Source organism: Physeter macrocephalus, chromosome 7 (genome assembly GCF_002837175.3).
Source record: "Physeter macrocephalus isolate SW-GA chromosome 7, ASM283717v5, whole genome shotgun sequence".
Taxonomy (NCBI): Eukaryota; Metazoa; Chordata; class Mammalia; order Artiodactyla; family Physeteridae; genus Physeter; species Physeter macrocephalus.
Genome location: NC_041220.1, coordinates 115,923,363 through 115,944,172, shown reverse-complemented (window position 1 = coordinate 115,944,172; position 20,810 = coordinate 115,923,363).

Sequence of the window (20,810 nt, the reverse complement as noted above, 5' to 3'; positions counted from 1 at the left end):
AACTACCATATGACTCAGCAATCCCACTACTGGGCATATACCCTGAGAAAACCATAATTCAAAAAGAGTCATGTACCAAAATGTTCATTGCAGCTCTATTTACAATAGCCAGGACATGGAAGCCACCTAAGTGTCCATCATCGGATGAATGGATAAAGAAGATGTGGCACATATATACAATGAAATATTACTCAGCCATAAAAAGAAACGAAATTGAGTTATTTGTAGTGAGGTGGATGGACCTAGAGTCTGTCATACAGAGTGAAGTAAGTCAGAAAGAGAAAATCAAATACCATATGCTAACAAATACATATGGAATCTAAAAAAAAAAAAATGGTCATGGAGAACCTAGGGGCAAGATGGTAATAAAGATGCACACCTGCTAGAGAATAGACTTGAGGACACGGGGAAGGGGAAGGAGAAGCTGGGAAAAAGTGAGAGAGTGGCATGGACATATATATGCACTACCAAATTTAAAACTGATAGCTAGTGGGAAGCAGCCACATAGCACAGGGAGATCAGCTTCGTGCTTTGTGACCACTTAGAGAGGTGGGGGGATAGGGAGTGTGGGAGGGAGGGAGATGCCAGAGGGAAGAGATATGGGGATGTATGTATATGTATAACTGATTTACTTTGTTATAAAGCAGAAACTAACACACATTTGTAAAGCAATTATACCCAATAAAGATGTAAAAATAAATAAATAAAAAATAAAATAAATTAAACATTAAAAAAATAAATAAAAATCCAATCCTTAAGATATAAAAAATAAATAAAATGGAAATGTTAATAAATAAAAATAAAGAAATAAAACAATGCATCAATCACTCCTTATGACAGGGCTTTGCCAAATACAGTGACTTGACTTGCATGGTGCTTGAACTTCAGATCTAATACTTTAAAAAATCATTAACTCCTTACAAAAGCCAAGGAAATGAGACGTCAAACTATCATAGTGGCACAAGTGAAAAAAAGAAAGGAGAGGGTAGTAACGTGGATATATTTGTATTTTAGTTGAAGAAATAGCCATAGACTTTTTAAAAATGGTGACAATGGGAGTAGTTGTGATTAAAAACTCTGGTGGTTACAGGGGAAGATGTACAGAACACTGTAGACCTAATTACAGCTACTCCATTAATTTGGTCAGACAGCCAGACATTTCTTTGGAACCACCAATCTGGTTTGATTTACACTTTGAATTGATTAGTATCTTGTTATAGAGGAACAACCTATATGTAAAACTCCAAATAAAGCAGAATTTGCAATACAAATTTTTCAGTATAATTTTAACTTATATTCCAGTGCTCTTAATCAGATACCCATATATTAAATGTGTTGGTTTTGATTGTGAACATTTGGAATAAGTTAACATGTTTGATTATAAAGGGGCTAAATATGATTTAGGAACATGGCCAGTTCTAATGCAACCTCCACCATTTACTGCTTGTGCTTTAGTTTCCTTATCTAAAAAATAGGATAAGAATAGTAACACCTACTTGACAGGGGTTTTGTGAGGATTAAGAAAGGCAATATCCAGAAGGCAATTTAGATGAGCTCTACCACATGGTCTCCACTCTACTGCTTATTATCTGTTCCTAAGCTCAACATCGTTGCCCAGTTTCTTTCATATAAAGTGTATTCTAATAATTGGTGAGAAAATGTTAAGACAGTAATAATCTAGTCCTTAAATATTAATATCCACTTACATCACAGACTTGTTTAAGGCAAAGTCTTTATATCCAGTCCATAGTATATGATAGTTTGGCCATATTTTGCACGTCTCACAGTGTGGGAAAATAAACACTAAAATAAAAATCCGTGTCTAGATTATAGAACATAGGCTTTGAAATCAGACAGACTTGAGTTCAAATTCTGTCATTGACAATAACTGGATAAGTTAGGTTATACAGGAGTAACAAATGACTTCCAAAACTCAGTGGCTTACCATAGCATTAGTTTATTTCTTGCTTAGACCACGTACTGGTGTCTAGGTCATTTCTCCATAAGACCCCTGCTAACAGAGCATCTTTTATCGACATTTCCAGTTATTGTGGCACAGTCAAAAGGAATATGGCAAAACCAATACTAGCTTTTAAAAATTCAGCTCAGGGCTTCCCTGGTGGCGCAGTGGTTGAGAGTCCGCCTGCCGATGCAGGGGACACGTGTTCGCGCCCCGGTCCGGGAAGATCCCACATGCCACAGAGTGGCTAGGCCCGTGAGCCATGGCCGCTGGGCCTGCGTGTCCGGAGCCTGTGCTCTGCAACAGGAGAGGCCACAACAGTGAGAGGCCCGCATACCAAAAAAAAAAAAAAAAAAAAATTAAGCTCAGAAGAGACACATTTCATTGACTAAAACAAATCACATATCTACACCTGACCTCAATAGGGCAAAGCAATACAGGAAGGGGCAGTGGATATTAATGAACAGGAATCAGGTTTACCAAAATATCTGTGTGATCCTAGATTTGTCAGTTATTTTTTTAGTCTCACTTGCTGTATCTGGAAAATTGAAAGTAAAGAGACTGACCCAGAAGATTTACAAAACATAGAGTGTACGGCAAATGATGGGCATTCAGTGTTGATTCTCTTTGTCTCTTCTTGGCCCGTGCTCTACCTCTAAGTTTTGCAGGTAACTTTGGATAATAATTTAAAAGCTTTAACCTATTTCCTCATTGATTCAAAAAGTTATGGACTAGGGACTTCCCTGGCAGTCCAGTGGTTGGAACTTCGCCTTCCAGTGCAGGAGGTGTGGGTTCGATCCCTGGTCGGAGAATTAAGATCCCACATGCCTTGCAGCCAAAAAAAACCCAAAATATAAAACAGAAGCAATATTGTAACAAACTCAATACTTTAAAAAAAAATTTATGGACTAAGTCATTTCCAAGCCTCAGACAACACTTCAGTGCTATTATTCTGTGAATTACATGTAGCGTCTTGACTGACATGACTACCAGGGACTTTTATAGGGAATCTCCTTTGTAAAGGGAGAGTCAGGACTTCAAAGATAAGGACAATATTGAGAGGTTTCAGAGCTTTCGTGATTTCTAGTTTATACTGTGGTAGGCTGAATAATGCGACCCTCCCCACACACAAACACACACACACACACACACACACAAAATACATCATATTCTAATCCTTGGAAACTCTAAGTGTCATGTTACAAAGCAAAAGGGACTTGTAGATGTGATTAAATTAAGGATTTTGAGTTGGGAAGACTTTACTGGATTATCTGGATGGGTGTGATGTAATCACAAAGGCACTTATAAAAGGGAGGCAAGAAGAGTGCCAATCAAAGGAGGAGATGTAATGACAGAGCAATAGAATGGAGTGAGGAGCTCAGGAGACAAAGAATTAGCACAGTTTCTAGAAGTTGGAAGAGTCAATGAAACAGATTCTTTTCTGGAGGCTCCAGCCCTGCCAATACCTTGATTTTAGCAACTAAGACTCATTTCAGATTCTGACTTCCAGAACTGTTAAAGAATAGATTTGTGTTTTTTAAGCCCCAAATTTGTGGTAATTTGTTGCAACAGTAATAGAAAACCAGCACATATGCCAAACTGAAGAAAAATTATTTCTGAACTTGAAGATATTTGCATTGCTTCAAATAGTTGAAATCTTACAAAATTTCTTAAGTAGAAATACTTTATAAAAAGTAAAGAATTTGTATAAAAATTGGTTGCTTCTTAACTTTTTGAGCTTTTGCTTATTTTTTTACATCATAGTTAAATAATATAGGTAGAAATAAAAGAAACCAAGTTTAACCTCCAACCCAATTTTAATCGTAATCTTGTATAATTTGTTTAACCGAGTTTCTTGTTTTCATCTTTCTATTCCCATGTTGATATTAACAGGTCAAGTACTAGAAAACTCAAGATGAAGGGTACTGTTGTCACATTGCCAAGAGACTATGACTAAAAGAGTCATATATAAAATCAACAAGCCCACAAAATATTTCACCAACCTGACCACAATACCAAGTCACCTTCCACCACCCTCCCTGCTATTCTCCATCTCCTAGGAGAAGGGAAACATGTTCACAGCAACATATACTCTTAATTTAACTACTTATAATGATTCCCACAAAAGCCCCCAAAAAGGATCAGGAAGGAGACCCTACCTGTTAAAATTCCATCTGGCCACCTGATTGTGTTTTCTTTTAACCAACACGGCCAATTTGTAAAATCCCTATGTATTTAAATTTATTTAGCCAAACAGTAAGCTGATATAAAGATATAATTTTTGAATCAATGTTTTTATTAAAATAACTATTCTAGAGCTAAGCAAATAGATTCACATAAATTTAATCAAAATATCACTGCATTTATTTTCTATTGTTGTTATAACAAATTGCAAACTTAGTTACTTAGTACAATTTATTATCTTACAGTTCAGAGGTCAGAAATCCAGCAGGGATCTCTCAGGGTCAAAATCAAGACGTTGGCAGGGCTGTGGTCCTTTCAGAGGCTTAAGGAAAAAATCTGTTTCCTTGGCCTTTCCAGCTTCCAGAAGCCTCCTACATTCATTGGCTCATGGCATCCTTCCTCCATCTTTGAAGACAGCAATGCCACGTCTCTCTGATCATTCTTCCATTGTCACATCTCTATCCATAGCTGGCAAAGGTTTTCCACTTTTAAAGAATATGTGTGATTACATGGGTCCACCAGATATCCAGGAAATCTCTTCATCTCAAAGCCTTTACCTTTAATCACATCTGCAAAGTCCATTTTGCTATATAAGGTAACATATTCACAAGTTCCAAGAATTAGGGCATGGACATATTAGGGGCCATTATTCTCCCTGTCACACTAGAACATATGCACACACACACACACACACACACACACACACAAATTAGACTTGAACTCCACGGAAGACTGATGTACATAGAAACATAATGACCAAAAACCCAACACATTTAACCAAATGAAAAGGGCAGATATCCCAGTTATTTTGTGTTACCTGATTAAATAAAACCAAGTCTCCTGTCAGAATTGGCTATTCTTTAGTTTGTTATTTAGACAATTATCTTCCTTTCTCAGTACTTTACATCAGGGGTGGAACAAAAGTTGGGGAAAGGAATGTTGTCAAATCTAATAGACAATCATTATGAATTGAAAATTCCCCTGTCTCTGGGAGAATAGAAACAGGACAGAAGCAAGGTGAGAGGTCCCACACATGTTACCATAAGCAGACTCAAATGCCCAGAGCTTCATTCATTCATTCAATTAATAAAGAAATATTGTGTTGCTGAGAAGCTCCTGAGAAGCACTGTGCTAAGTTCCTAGAAATAGAATAGATGAGAAAGGCAGATAATGTCCTTGCCCGCATGTTTCTCACAGTCTAGCAGGAGAGGCAGACATTAAAGAAATGATTTCCACAGGATGAGGTCATGGGCTGGACTCAATTATATGTGAAATCTCTCAGTGGATATCTAAAGCCATAAAGTAAAGAATAAGCATTTTCCTGATTGATCTCTTTGTTTCAAATGCCTACCTACTCTAATTTCAAGTACATTATGGTGATTTGAAAAATGTTAACTGATGGTGGTGATATTTGACTTCTTGAAGATTTGTACGAGATTGATACTAGATTCATATTAGAAGCATAACTAAAACTCAGTAACTTTAGCTAAAAAGCATCAAATAATGTTAAATGTATGCCAATATGAAATTACTTTTATAGTATAGTGTTTGTTATCATCACATAGTATTTTAGCCAAGACTAATACTGGGCCTTGAGGTATGGAGAGAGCTCTCAGTTCTGTGGTATGCCATAGTCTGGGTCCTGTCCATCATGTGGCACACCACCAATTAGAATGACAGGCCATACTGCTGCCAGCATAGCTAATCATGTCTTTACATTAAATCATAACCCTCTACTTTGCATTGGCAAGAGAAAATGAAGGAGCAAAAGAAAATATTGGGAAAGTTCTCTTTTGTACACATAGACATTTTTACCAATCAAACTATGTTTTTAAAAGTTTCACTCACAATTTCTCTAGTCTTCTTACCCAAAGCTACTTCCTGGTAATAATATTATTTATATCTCTATCTCTCTCAGTGTCTGTCCTTTCTCCCTGTCTCTATGTGTGTGTATAGATATATAGATATATATCTATACACACACATATAAATACATATATATGTATATATATACATATTTATATGTATACATATTATATATAAAAATTTCAATATAATCAAAAGCATTCTACACAGTAGTTTGCAACTTTTTGTTTAAAAACATTGTAATCCTCTACTAATGGTGTGAAATATATTTCAGAAACATCATAAAGTGACTAAAATAGTCTATCAGCCAGATTTAACTGTAAATCATTGTATCTTTATTTGTGGAAGTTAGTTTACTACGTTTTGTTATAAATAAGGCTCTGATGAACAGTCCTTCACATAAATCTTTGTGTGTGTCTCTTCTTTTATCTTTATGATAAATTTCTGGAAATGTAACTATGGATCCAAAAGTATAAACATTTTATTACACATTAGATAAAATATTCTCCAGAAAGTTTATACCAATGTATATGCTTACCAGCCTATATTCCACCTCACCTTTTTAACACAAAATTTTTGCCAGTGGATTTCTTTCAAATGTTTATTTTTAATCTTTGCTGTTTAATGGGAGGTATGAATGCACGACTCTAAGACAGCCCCCAGTGATTCCTGCCCTCAGCTATTCACACCCTTGTGTGATCCTTTCCCCTTGAGTTGGGCTGGATTCCTGATTTATTTCTATTCAATAGAATGCGGTAGGAACACCAGATGCCACTTCCAAAATTAGGGTTACAAAAAGACAGCAGCTTCCATCTTGGACTCTCTCCCTCCCCCTCCCCCTCCCCCTCTCCCTTGTGGAAAGCTGCTAGTTGTGAGTAGCCCCATGAAAAGATGCACATGGCAAGGAACTGATAACTCTGGCCAATAGCTAGGGAGAACCAGAGGTTTGCCAACCGTCACTTGAGGGTATTAAGATCAGATATTCCCCTAGTCGAACTAGAGAACCAGAGATGACTCTATTTCAAATGATAAGTCCATTGCAACCTTGTAAGAGATTCTGACCTGGAGGAACCAAACCACACCTGGATTCCTCACCCACAGAAAATGTGAGGTAATAAAATTTGTTCTCTAAGCCACTAAGTTTTGGAGTAGTTGATTGGAGTAGTTGATTGCACAGCAGTAGATAACTAACACAAAAAGAAGTGGTATTTTATAGTTATTTTAACATTAATGAGATGGAGCTTTCTTTTTTCAGAAATTAGTGATGTGGTTTTGTGATTTATCTCTTTTTTTTTGCCATTTTTTTATTTCCCTTTTTATTTTTCAAGACAAGCATCATTTCTTTGCTTAGAAAGTGTGTAATAAAGCCCTAATTGGTAATTAATATTGCATGTTTATTTTATATCCTGCCACTTAATGAGTGCCCTTATTAGTTCTAATAACTTATCTGCTAACACTCTTGGGTTTTATAGAAATACAATTGTATAATCTGCTAATAACGATGGATTCGTGCTCTTCCTGATAGTATAGCTTTCATAGCTCTTGGGTTGTTTTCTTGACAAGTTTTCAGAAACAGTTAAATCATTAATAGTAATAATGACCACCTTTGTCTTTCATTACTTAGTTTAAGATATGGGCATAAAGGATCACCTTTAAGTGAAATGGTTTATTTAATCATACTTGAGATACAAACAATTGTGAAGATACACCTTAGAATTGAAAAAATACAGTAGATAATATTTTATATTCAGGAAGTTGCTTTACTTTCTATTCCTTATATACTAATAATTTCTATTTGTTTTACATATTGAATCAATTGAGGTGATCATGTGGTGCCTCTCCCTTGTCTCTGTGAAATGTACTGCTAAGTTACATGACTTCTACCAAGGCAAACATTCTGTGTTTAGGTTGTACCCTGCTGATTGTTTTATCTAAATGTCTATTTCCTATCATTATAAGAGTCAATCTTCTCTCTTTCTGCATGTAAGGGAGGATTTAATTGTTTCATGAGGAAAAATAATTATTTTTAAATGAATCATTAAAAAGCACATGGAAATTACTCAGCAATTAAAAAGAAGGAAATAATGTCATTTGCAGCAACATGGATGGACTTGGAGATTATCATACTAAGTGAAGTAAGTGAGACAGAGAAAAACAAATATCATATGATATCACTCACATGCAGAATCTGAAAAACAAACCAAAAAAATGATGCAAACGAACTTAATTACAAAACAGAGTCACAGACTTAAAGAACAAATTTATGGTTACCAGCGGGGAAGTGTGGGAGGGCAGGACAGATTGAGAGTTTGGGATTGACATGTACACACAGCTGTATTTAAAATAGATAACCAACAAGGACCTACTCTATAGCACAGGGAACTCTGCTCAATACTCTGTAATAACCTAAATGGGAAAAGAATTTGAAAAAGAATAGATACAAATATATGCATAACTGAATCACTTTGCTGTACACCTGAAGCTAACACAACATTGTTAATCAACTCTACTCCAATATAAAATAAAATTTTTTTAAAAGATGAAAAAGAATCTTTCCCTAAAAATAAAAATAGCACAATATTGCATTTTAATTCTACTCCAATGGACTGATAACTCCTTCACCCTCCCCCAAGGAACAATGTGATGCCAACCATACCGGCCAAGGTCTGTTTCTGCCCTAAGTACATTTAATGGGTTGCTATCCAATATATAACAGTGTTGCTGTCATTCTGCTCCTGTGATCGCATCCTCACTGGCCATCAGATCTTCCCTTGACAACTGTGAGAGCTGTTGCTGGCGATCCTAGCGCCCAGACTTTTCACCTACTCCGGAACTCCCACCTTCAAAGAACCACATCAAAAGATGTTTCCTGGTCTCCCCAGTTGATCCTGCTTTGGGGGCTTCCCAGCAGCCATAATCTCTATGCAATTTCCTCTCTGTCAAAAAGCCTCAAGTCATTCAGCTAAAGAGTCAAGGGTTAGAGGAAGGGAATACCATGAAGTGTTCAATAGGATTTGGGGCTTATGGCAACTTGGGCTCAAAGATGATTATCGAACAGAGGCCTCAGAATTTGGGGCTCAGGACTATTATGGTTCAGCTTTATTATGAATAACTATTCCTTATAGCTTTTTTTTTCCATATGAGAAAATAGAAGCTTGCTGACCATTTGAACACTATTTATTCATAAGTTTGAGACTGTTTGTACCAGTCTAGAAGTCATTTGCTATTATGGTGCACTAAACTGGGAGTTCTTCAAGCTCTGCTGACACTGTGTGTACGAACCTGGGCAAAGGCTGTCACTTCTCTCTGGACTTCTGTATTCTCATCTGACTTTACCTTTGTACTGTGCCTTATTCTCTCTTTTCTATTAGGCGGTCCTAATAGACTATTACCTAGAGCTGTTCCTCAAAGTCCTTGTTCTAGAGCTGTGAAGTAGGGAAATGTTGTCTTTAGTAACTTCAACCTCCCCTTTCCATCAGTTTTCTTCGCTAATTTGTGTCCCTTATCTTCCTTTCCTTGTCTGAGAACTTAATAACTTCATGTTCATACTCTATTCTTCCTTAGCAAATTCATTTATATTGACATATAAATGAATGACAAAAATTTTAAATGTAACTTCTCTTGGGGATATTTGCAATGAAATAGTGTTTTGAAAACTAAGGGGAAAAAATGAGTTCTAGTGACAATAAGTCAGGTAGGCAAGATATCTAAACACAGTGGCCATTAGGCCTACTATGTCAACTAACTCACAAGGCAAGGCTGGTTGGAGACATACGACTATAGGTGGTAGAACACACGATGACAACACAATTCCTCAGGCCTGTAGCACTCACAGGCAATTGAATAAATACAAGAGACAGTCTTCTTTCTTGCTCTTCTTCTCCCATACAAGAATACAAGCACATTTTCCTGAAGACCGAGAGCTATATGTTTTCCATCATTATCTGGGAAAAAAAGACACCTTTGCGTTCTTCCAAAATCAAGCACACAATGTGTTTACAAATATTTTAGAACTACAACTTACTGAAGGTTGTTCAATTTTAACATATATATTTTTAATATAGAGAAGAATCTAGTACTCTGGCTAAACTCATCAGTAAATTCTAAAATGATAACTATGTTTTGAATACCTGATGAAAAATCTGCCTGGTTAATTTTTCCGTTTATTAAGAAAGAGTAATTATCCGGAAGCTAGTATACCCTTATCCAAGAGCACCACATCACCCTTTCTTCTTACCATTCAGTCTTTGCATAAATGTCCTCTTCTCTGTGAGGCTGTCTCTAACCTTTTCATCTCGAATAGTGATCCACCCTGCCCCATTCCTAATCCCCTCACCATCCACTTTTCTTCATTGCATTTGCCACTCTTTTGTTTATTATACATTTTCTTTTTATCTTATTTCCTCTCTCTGCTCACAAAAATCTAATGTTCATGAAGACAGGGAGTTTGTTTTATTCACTGCCATAGTCACAGCCAAAAGACCACTGTTTGGCACTTATCAGTCCCTTAGTAAAACATTAGTTGCATAAAGTCACGATATTAAATAATTTGTGAAAATAGGGAGCAAGTGCCTAAATGTGGGCGGTGAATGCCCAACAAATGTTTATTGTCTTTGGAAAATAAATTTTGCACAAATATGTATTGAAGTCATTAATGTAACTAGAAAACATATCTGGTACGTTTATAGGGTATTATGTTTATATATTTATCAAAGTACAACAAGAAACAGATGGAGTAAATTTGGATTTCAATGAAGGTTAAAAATATATTGATATATTAGAGTGATATTTATTAAAATACACTTTGTAAAAATATACAAACTAACCTCTTGGAACTTTGATTATTCCAAGTAAGCTAAATATGTTTTAAAAAACATATATCGGGCTTCCCTGGTGGCACAGTGGTTGAGAGTCCGCCTGCCGATGCAGGGGACACGGGTTCGGGCCCCGGCCCGGGAGGATCCCCCGTGCCGCGGAGCGGCTGGGCCCGTGAGCCATGGCCGCTGAGCCTGCGCGTCCGGAGCCTGTGCTCCGCAACGGGAGAGGCCACAGCAGTGAGAGGCCTGCGTGCCGCAAAAATAAATAAATAAGTAAATAAATAAAAAACATATATCTTATTATCTTTTTACGTTGCCTTAGTTATTTTCTTAACTATTTAGCAGCAATGAATGTGGCAGTATATAATTTTACTCAGGAGAGAAGTATATGTTACAAATCATTAAAATGTTCATTCAGACACTAGCTAAAATTCATTTGTCATAAAGTAGAAATGCCTTTCAATTTAGGCAATAAGTTTTCACACGATAATTGCAAAGATATTTTTATTCTATTTTCTGTAATCAAAGCAAACCAATTTAGCCGTTCAGAAATTAAGTTTATTAAATTTCTGAGATTTATTGGGAGAAATAGATAAAGCTCCAAATACTTTTCCCTTTCAATTAAAAAAAAATGGCTGGATTTTGCATGATGTCTTAAAAGCCTTTTTGGATCTTATCACACATACTTCCAAAAAATTATTCTTTAACTCCACAGGAATATTTAGAAAGGGCTAACTTCATTTTCAAAACGCTTGATAGAAAACTAGTTCTATGAACATTGTGAAGTACCTTTAAAAATCACATTTAAAATAGAGTTTCTATGTTAAAACAGAGGAAAACAAGCTCAATTACAAATATGCCCTTCGATTTTTGTTAATATGTGGCTGCATACTTTATACCAGAGTTTTAGCAGATTCCAAATCCATGCTTATTACAACCAAGAAGAGATGCCACAAAGGTCACAGGAAACATTTTTTCCCTGCAGACCACTGGAAGGCATGTTAACGTGAAGCCCACATACTGTGAAAGTATGATACTCCGATGCGCGTCATGAGCCCAGGAGCACCTGTTGGTTGTGGTGGGCTGCAGTCGTGCACAAGTGCTTACAGCTGCAGTGACATGGTGCTAAGCACGTTTTAAGACTAGTCCCAGTCGGGCAGCATCTTATCCAACCAGAAACAATCCCACAATCCAGCTCTTTTTAAGTGATCATCCTTGTATCATAACAGATTAAGGTTGCAGCTACTTTGGATTATGTTTAATCTAACCTTTATCCATTCACATCTTCACCTGAAACTTACAAGGACCAAGAGTCAATTGCTGGGGCATAATTCACAATGACACTGATCTTTCCTTCCTCACTCTAATTATCTGGATTAAGAATAACACTTTTGAGTAATTATTTTCACATTGGATAAACGTTAAGCTTTCCTGGGTTTATCTGAGCTTTTTCCTAACGTGAAATAGATCCAACCAGGCTTATAAGAACATAACTGACAGCAGTGACAGCTTAATCAAGGCAACCCTAAACAACTAAAAACAATAAGGAAATGTCTATTTCTCATTGTTTAAGATATTCAAGAATCAGAAACCTGACAAATTTAGAGGCAGAAAGGATCCGACACATACGATTGCAATGCTCTCACTTTTTTCTTTCCTTATAGTGATTCAGTAATCCTCAAGTAAAGGCAAACTCTGAAACACTGAGAGCTAGGCTGATGACGTAAAATTGGCTATACTGATACCAGCCGTGAAAACTAAATTATTTTCATGGCCAATGCAATGTCCTAAAAAGACAGAACATGTCACAGTAAAATCAATTCACTGAAATTATAATTAGGGTGAATCAAGTACTTGCTGTATTATGTCTGATGGCTATTTTTGATCATTCTGAATTGTCTATCCAAGATTGCACACAATCCCTAAAATTGTTATTACAAACAAGCTAGAAAAATCTTGCAAGCTTGTCTTTGAAACTAAGCTCATATACAATTACACACTAAAATCACATCACAAAACCCAATTACACTTCGGCTTTGCAGATCCACAGATAACCTCTTAAAGAGCAAACTCCCTCACTGTGTCGACCTCTGACCTCAAGCTCTTTTTCCAGTCTTCAGCAGTAGTGCTGTATGTTTCTTAGCCAGTCTGAGGAGCCCAAACTCTGAATGGTTAAAAAGAGTTGCAGGACTTTTGAGGGTGCCAAGTGTTCTATCTACCACCAGCTTAAGATGAAGGTTAATATTGCTGATATTTTATTCCTGCTCTTAAACCTCTTATGTACTGTTCGATCACTTACAGATAACCAGACATTTTAAAGGAAGGAATTTCTGCTAAATACACCTGCCTTCATTTTAATGATTTAATGATCCTAGGCAGTAATGTTATTTTGCTTCGAAAAAAGAGAGGAATTTTAATGGAATTGAAAAAACACGGCATAAAAACAAAAAGATTCCAAGCAAACAAATTCCAAGCATGCGTTTGCAGTGAGAAGAAGAAGTAGAGAAGTGTGCTGGCTCTTACGGCAGCATCTTTCCGAAGTCCATGATTACATGCTTGTCAATTCAAGTTTGGAGCATAATCATGGAGTACATGATTTTTCATAGAACTCTTTGTTCTGTGAAACTTTAATTTCATACCAACTCTTTTCCACAGTTCCTGAAGGAAACCACCCAAAAGGAAAAGATGGACCAGTTGTCTATGGCATTTTCTATGAGTTAAAAAAAATGACACTTAAAATAATACATAAAAAGAGGTAAATAAATCATCATCTAACACCATATACGAGAGAAATCATTGCTGGTTCTTCTTCAGATTTCAGGTTGTTAAACTTGAGTTGTCTGTTCAATGTGCCCTTCAGTTTGCTCACCCACATAATAGCAATCATGAGGTCACGGCGTGTCAGAAGTACAATGTCATTTGGAAGTCATCTGCTCTAACTTCCCAAGTCTTATTCTCTGTAGAGTATGATGACGGCTAAATGCCCATTAAAATGACTGTCCATACCATCCCAAGTAATATGCCAAGCATGTATGTGTAGCTAAGTCAAAGATATTTTTTGCAATTGTCTTCCCTCTCAAAGGCAATCATTTGGTTCTGAATGTGGCATCCAAGATATGAACAAAATAAAATTGTCTTGATACATAATTCAGGGCATCTTCAGCAGCAAGCCATTTCATAATCGATTCTTTGGAGATACTGCCTTGACACATAGAATATCCTTCTGTTCAATCCTTCAAAGGGTCTAGAACAAGTCAGGAAAATATTTAGGTCTCAAAAATGCAGTGAATTTTGAAAAATACTTGGGTAGAGGAACAATGTGCTAGATAACAAAGAATGACACAGAATTAACATTGTAAAGATTCAATGAACATCCTTAGATGATTACAGACATCTTATGAATGAGCACAAACATGTGAACTCATATTTGAACAATGTAAGACAGGGAAAAATACTTGTAATTTAAGTCCTATTTTTTCCCTAGAATGATATTATATCATTTCCATTTCAGAGGACTTTCCTTAAAATTAGAACGCATGGATATTTATTTTTCTGTTGTGTCAGGTTAGCTGATAAGCTCTATGAGACCAGGACCTATATTCTTAATGCTTAGTTAGCTCATTTATAGTGACTAGTCAAATGAATGAAACTCTGAGAGCATTCAACTACTTAAGATGATATGCAATAACTCTAATTACTAATACCCAAAATACCATTTGTATGGTAAACTAAAATCATTGAGAACCCTTTCCATATTCCTCCATAGCCCTTAGATAATGAAGAAAAGAACTTTCTAATGATTTTGCATTCCTAAAGACTTGCGATGGGTGAAAGAGAAACAACCAGAGACCTAAGATTATTGAAACCTGAAAAGACCAAAATATATTCTAGTGCCTGAAAATATCCTGAATTGAAAATGTAATAAAAAAATTTTTAAGAAAAAAAAATAAATTAGGTGTTTGGTGGAAGAAAGTGTGAAATCCCTAACTGCTGACTGGGCTTTATAAACATTTACGTTATCCTAAAGCTATTCATACTTACAGACTTCCTGAACACCATATAATTTTACCCATTGTTGTATAAGTTGCCTTTTTCATATAAGTGTTGTACAAGTCATGTAAAGTATGTGTTCTTGACAATCTGGACAATTCTTTCTTGACAGTGCTTAGGGGCTGAAGCTGTATGACAGCCCCAGATGGTTTTTAGGTGAAGGATAGAAAAAGTGATATAATTGATTTGGTGCTAGTTGAGATGCCCTCAATGTTCAGTTTCAACTTTTACCTAATCCATCGATTCCACCTTTTTTATTTCTACTTTTTTTTAAGCAACCCCACCAGGGATTGGGGTTATTTGTCTAATATTCTAAAAATGTCTCAGAAGTTTCGCTAGGGAAACAGCTCTTTCAGAACTTTTCTCTACTGTTGAATTGCTAAGGCAATTTGACATAGATGTTTAGAGTCTCTAGAAAGCTTTACCAAGATATTCACCAAGTCCCTAGGTAAGCTCCCCAAGTAGCCTTTTATGAATTGCTCTGGATGAACACCTTACATTGTTTCTAAAAATATGGGAAATCATTCCCAAAGAAAATTTTCAAATTGGTATTCAAGAGTTCATACATTCACAGATATGGAAATAGGAACTATATTTATAAGCAGTTCATAAATGTAAACAGAGGAACTCGGGGGTATGAGACCTGTTATGTTTTAATTTAGTTCAACTTCATTTGCATATCATATGATTTGATTTGGTTGAATTTGGCTTGCCTTGGCTTGGTTGGTTCTGCTGGTGTCACCGGTTTTGAAGAGGCAAACTGAGGATGCAGGGAAGAAGGTATTGTTTTGAGTAGAACAGTCAGTGGTTGAGGATCTACTAGACATCCTGGACAATAAAAACAATGCAGATACACACGCTTCTTTAAGAATCTTCAAACTAAAATATGGAAGTGTTTAAAAAGGATGATGGATATAGACAATCAACATTGTAGTTCAGTGGAGGAAGAAAGGATTAGAGAGGTCAGTGTAAGTTCATGAAATAGTTGGAATCTTACCTAACTATGCACTGTTTAAATAGTTAATCATTGAACATACTAGCTAAGTTACTCTTTTTATGTTATAAAGTATATAAAATGTATATCAATCATAATAAGGAGATAAAATGTATATACAAATATCCAGAAGCCATATTTTTTCATTAAAAGTATCAGTAAATGATACAAATTAAGTATTAAGGGAGTCCATTGGGAGAGAATGATCATTCTCAGTTTGTGATAAAGTATGGAAAAACATTTTTGAGCTGGATCTTCACTTCCTTACCTCTCCCCTTCACTCCTCATCTACTGTATTCTGGCCTTCGCCTCCATCAACCTAACATTCCAGCAAACACACACTTACTAATACTAACTGCCAAATCAAACTGATAATTCTCTTTGTTCAGTATGCTATTGCATTCTGTAGCATTTGAATCTATAGATTACCCTCTCCTGATAGGCTTTCTTCCTCCAATTTATATGACACTAAATAAGCTAGTTTGTCTCAACTTCTCTGATAATAATCCTTCTTTTTTCCCTTTCCTGACTCCTGTCCTTCTGTTTACCCCTTAAATGTAGAAATTTTCAATGAGTATCTCGGGTTTGTATCCTCCTCCTTTCACTGTTTTGGAGGCATCTGCTAGATTGAATACTCCCAGATACTTCTGTCTCTTCCTGACCTCTATCACTTTCAGGCTGTTTTTTCTTACAGCATCCTCTCAGTTTATAACAGTTTGCTTCTCTTCTTCCTCCTGGAATTCTATTCATCTTTTAAGTCTCTGATCAAATGCCATCTTCTCTATGAAATCTTATCTGTATCTTCTAGTCATGATTAATTGTTTCCATCTCTGCTTTTTCTTAGAAATGTATTTGCCCTTCTACTATAGTACTGTTCTTTCAGGGTAGGTATAATAACTATCACACTGAAGATGGCTCTTACAGAGAGTGAACTGCATTATTGTCAAAATCCTGGATTTTTTTTTTTTTTGAAAGGGATCCTGTGAACCTATTGAAATTGTATGTGAAATGTGCATTCACTATTCTTAGTTCTAATCACATTCTCAAATGTGATAAACACCCCTTAGCCTATCAGGAACATGTGAGACACTGAGCTTTGTACATTAATTTGACTGCTGGACTTTGCCACTAATGGTTTGCATACACATTTATACTGTAGGGGAGCAAAGTTTGCCAGCCCAAACTGTCTCTTCGGCGTGTGTATTTTTTCTAGCTGAAAATAATTAGGGTCCAAAAGACTCAGGAAGAAACTTTGACCTTCTCCCCAACTGCCTAAAAGAACGTAGAGTGAGAACCTTTTCCAGGAAGGGTGCTATCACCTTAGATAACTATAGTATGAACTAGGTGTTTGACAAGGAGGAACCTAGCAAGGTCTGCTTGTTAAAATTTCTCTCTGTGTCCCATTATCTCTGCATGACCCAGCAAACATTTGCGTTTCCATCTCCATGTGAATTGACTTCCTCCCCTTTGAAGTCCTAAACCACTTCCCCCAATTCCTTTTGTTTTCAGCTGAAGATGGTGTTTAAGGTGAGGGCTTCAGCATTTTGGCGAGTTAATCAGTTTTCCTGAGTCTTTCCCACATATACATGTTATTAAACTTTGATTTTCTCCTGTTAATCTGTCTCATATCAACTGAATTCTTAGACCTACCAGAAGAACCTAGAAGGGTAGAGAAATTTCTTCCTCCCCTACAATATACCTTTAAAAAAAATTGTAGGATTTACCTTAGTGTTTATGATATACTTTTAAAAATAATCTAAGTCCGGGGCTTCCGTGGTGGCGCAGTGGTTGAGAATCCGCCTGCCGATGCAGGGGACACGGGTTCGTGCCCCGGTCCGGGAAGATCCCACATGCCGCGGAGCGGCTGGGCCCGCGAGCCGTGGCCGCTGAGCCTGCGCGTCCGGAGCCTGTGCTCCGCAACGGGAGAGGCCACAACAGTGAGAGGCCCGCGTACCGCAAAAAAAAAAAAAAAATAATAATAATAATAATAATCTAAGTCCACCTTCAAATAACACTATATCACATCATGTGTAATCCAAGTACCTTATACCAGTATTCCCAATTCCTGTTTTTCATCCCTTGTCACATTGCTGTAATTCATTTCACTTAACCATATGCTATAAGCACCCATCGCATTTGTATTATATTATAATTATATAAACAAATAGTTTAACTTTAGATCAATTAAGAACAAGAAAAAATAAAATATTTTACTTCATTTATTCCTTCTCTGATGCTCTTCCTTTCTTTATGTAGATCTGACATCTGACGTCATTTTTCCTTCTACCTGAAGAGGTCCTTTCAACATTTCTTGCAGGGCCAGACTTCTGGCAATCAATTATTTTTGTTTGTGTGAGAAAGTATTTCTCCTTCACTTTTGATAGATAATTTCTCTTGTTTGTAGGATGTTAAGTTAGTTGGGTTTTTTCATTAATTTTGGAAAATTCTCAGCCATTATTACTTCAATATTCAGCTCCATTCTCGCTCCTCCTTTGCTTTGCCAATTACTCTTAAGTTACACTTTCCAAAATTGTCCCAAAGTTCTTGGATGTTCTGTTCTCTTTATGTTAATTCTTTTTTCTCTTTACATTTCAATTTGAGTTTCTATTGGTCTATATTCAAACTCATTGATTCTTTCCTCCCCTGTGTCCAGTCTACTGATGAGCCTATCAAAGATACTCTTGCCTGTTGTCTACTTTTCTAGTTAGAACCCTTAATATATTAATTATAGTAACTCTAAATTTCTGTCTCATAATTCTAATATCGGTATCATACCAAGTCTGGTTCTGGTGCCTATTTTGTCTCTTCAGAATGTGGGGTGTTTTTTTTTCCATGTTTTTTGGCATGTCTTGTAGTTTTTGCTTTGTTTGCTTATTTGCTGGGTTTTGAAAGCCCAGACATGTTGTATTGGGTAATGGGAATTAAGTGAATAGGACTTTAGTGGGAGGATATGTGTTAATCTGGCTAGGAGTTGGGTTGTATTTGGTGTGAACTACTATAGCTATCAGAGGCTTCAATATCAGAGACTCTACTTCATGGAGTGCCCTTACTTTGTTTCCCTTCTTAACTTAGGGCTTCCTATGAACTCCTCTCTGGGACTGTCTGTGTCTGGCAGATCCTTTAGCTATAGTTGCTGTTATTACACTTGCAGCCTTGTTGGTGTAGTGACAGGCTTGGGGAAGGGAAAGGCAGTCTTAATCTTCCAATTAATTCTCAGCTTTTAATGGGACCCAGGTTGAGACATCCCATTTGTTTGCATCCCATTAATACAAGTAATGAAAAATGATTTGTTTTAATCTGTAATAAGCTGATTTATTGTGCAGTGACTCTAATATACTAGAGTTATATTAAATTGCTAACTCTGCTTCTCAAAAAAATTAGGAAATCATCCCCAAAATAAGTATTTAGCTTTCCATCAGATATAAAGGAGACTCTGGGTGCTGTAGTTAGATTATTTTCAGGCAGACAGAGAGCTGTTATCCCAACTGATTTAGTATGTTCTGTTATTGAGAAAATATTCACCAAGTTATACTTTTTACTGATTGACATGTACATCTTATAGGGGACATGCTCTGTGTATAGTGAATAAATAACTTTTAAAAAAACATTTCCAAGATTTTATACTTGCACCGCTTCTCTTACAACAAAAACAATAAATAACTTTTATAGTATTAAAAAAAAAGTGTTTCTGACTCTCCCACAGAAGAATAACTTTACCCCCTCTGCCTACTCCTTTCTTAGTTACAATGCTCCCAATCGATTTCCTTGAAGTCCCTTTCCCCCTTGACTCTACTTCTAACCACTGTCATTAGGTGAGACAGGAAAGCCAGAGGGCACTGGATGGGGAGGAATTCCATTTTCCCAGCTGGAATAAGGTTTCAGAATTGTACTCTGGCGAAGTCTTCTTCCCTGGACTGTAGGCATTTGTAACAGAGAAGCACTGAGTGTGTTTCCCAATGGTTACATTCCCCTTTTCCCTACCAGGGTCATGAGGAAATTTTTCTAGGATCCTCACTGTGAGAACCTGAAAGCTCTTTTATAGTTTTTGGAGGCAAGGTCCACAATAGTGTGGGCCACTCCCAAAGACTATGACCCCCAGGGGTTTCTCAGTCTTATGCTAGTCCATATTCAGCCTCCAACAATTCATCAAATTTGCCATTTTAGTGTTCCCATCCATTTGGCTTTAGTAGATTCCATTTCAGGTAAACAGATCTCGGTTGCTTGATCCCTCTAATGTTCCTGTCTCACCAGCTTTGAGGTGGTGGTTTGCCTTCAACTTCAGTTTACTGTTGGGCCCAGAAAAGTCATTGATCTTCAGTCTGTTCAACTTTTTCTTGTTATAAGAATGGAAATGACTTGTAGTTTCTTAACATGTCAGAACTGAAACTGGACATCTCCCTAATGTATATTTTTAGGAATTTTACATTTATATTCATGAGAGAGATTGGTTCATAATTTTCTCTTTTTATAATGAACTTGTCAGTGTTTGGTATCAAAATTATCTTGGCCTCGAAAAAAGAGCTGGGGTTTGTTCCCTCTTCTTTGTTTAAATTCTTTGGGAAATTTGTATAAAATTGAATATTTCTTTCTTAAATGTTTGGAAGAATTTATTGTATTTGTGGAAGTATTTTTTTTTGAATTTTTGAATTTTATTTATTTTTTTTTACAGCAGGTTCTTATTAGTCATCAATTTTATACACATCAGTGTATACATGTCAATCCCAATCGCCCAATTCATACCACCACCACCACCATCCCCCCGTCACTTTCCCCCCTTGGTGTCCATACGTTTGTTCTCCACATCTGTGTCTCAGTTTCTGCCCTGCAAACCGGTTCATCTGTACCATTTTTCTAGGATCCACATATATGCATTAATATATGATATATTTTTTTCTCTTTCTGACATACTTCACTCTGTATGACAGTCTCTAGATCCATC